Source organism: Glycine max, chromosome 4 (genome assembly GCF_000004515.6).
Source record: "Glycine max cultivar Williams 82 chromosome 4, Glycine_max_v4.0, whole genome shotgun sequence".
In the NCBI taxonomy this organism is placed as follows: Eukaryota; Viridiplantae; Streptophyta; class Magnoliopsida; order Fabales; family Fabaceae; genus Glycine; species Glycine max.
Window position 1 is genome coordinate 46764978 of NC_016091.4, and position 1793 is coordinate 46766770.

A 1793-nucleotide genomic window follows, 5' to 3' on the forward strand; every position below is an offset into this window, starting at 1 on the left:
AATTTAGGTAATAATATTAAGTTGCAACCAAAAAGGTTAGTAAGATCAACAATTTGTATACTTTTTCTAAAATTATCCTTAAACTATTGAGATTTTATTTTCATATTTTCTTGTGATACAAACACGAAAAGAACACGGATTGCCTTAAAAAAAATATGATTAGGGAATAGTAGTTTTTACTCTTTATTATGGAAGAGTATCGATCTCACGCTCAAGAAATTAAACAAGTGAGAGTGTGAGTAATAAGTTGTGCGATTTTGTTCATGGCTAGCTAGATGTCTGGATAAAGTCATACGGAGTATTTAGTTCCTTGTTTAAGAACTAAAATAAAGCTATCACAATCGAAAAAAACACACTCATATCCCATTCAAATACAACTTGATTCTAAATTACAAAAGTGTTTCATATTTACGTGCTGAATAAATCTTAAAAACCTAAAAAGAAATAAATTATCACTTAACATTTTACTAAGCATTAAATTCTCGTTAAAAATGAATTCTCACTAACCATAATAATGATTTAATAAGTTTCATTAATTAACATAATGGTATAGGAAGCACCAATATCTCATTGGTACAACTCAATCTTTTAAGGAAAGTCTCATGTTCAAGCACATGAATGAAAAAAATTAACATGATGAGACAATAAATGTGATTAATCAATTTTTTTTTTATAAAAATTAATCATTAATAAAAATGAATGAATAATCTATATCAATATTATGATATCAATATTATAATGGTCTAAAAAAATAATGATTTCAGAAGCTTTAAAACTAATAAAAAGTAAGAAAATATAAAAAACAAATGACCTTATTCTACCAACATTAAGTCTGAAAAATACATAAAAAATATATTTTAATTAACTATTCAACCCAAAACTAATTAACTCGGCTAAATAAACTACAACATGTAAATGCATCATGTACAATTATTTATGGATGATTAAAATTAAAATTTAATTAACAATTGCATGATTAGCTAAAAAATCATGTACACTTTATTTTAATTTTTTATATTATTTAATGATCTTTCTTTTGTTATGGTAACAAAATTTCCCACATAATATATATATATATATATATATATATATATATATATATATATATATATATAATTAAATTTTAATCTTAACCATCTATATGTAATTGTACTCAATCCATATTTATAATTCACTCATTGATAATTGTATTTCTTAAAAATGTCTCATGTAACCTACAATATAAATATTTGTCTTCATGTTTGTGTTAAAAAAAATACTTATATGTTGATAACTACTCTGATGCATGTCTTTGTATTTATATATAAACCATTATTTCGGTGTAACTTTAAAATAAGTCACATCCGTGTAATTTATATATTGTCTAATTATAATGTCACACATGACTTAATTATTAATTTTATTTTTATTTTTAATTTAATATTTTTAAAAATAAATTTTTATCCCTAATTTTCTTAATTCTAAACCTAGCTTGATGACAGTGGAAAAGAATATTAGGTTTAGAATTAGAAAGATTATGAATTAATTAAAATATTAAATTAAAAATAAAAATAAAAATAAATTTAATTTGTAAAAAAATCCTTAAGCATTAATTGTAAAAAAAAATTAATATTTTAATGTGACAAAATAAATCACATAGTGACATGATTAAATAATATATAATCAAATCAATATACCTTATTTTAAAGTCACATTCAAATAACGGTCTTAAATATATATATATATATATATATATATATATATATATATATATATATATATATATATATATATATATATATATATATATACAC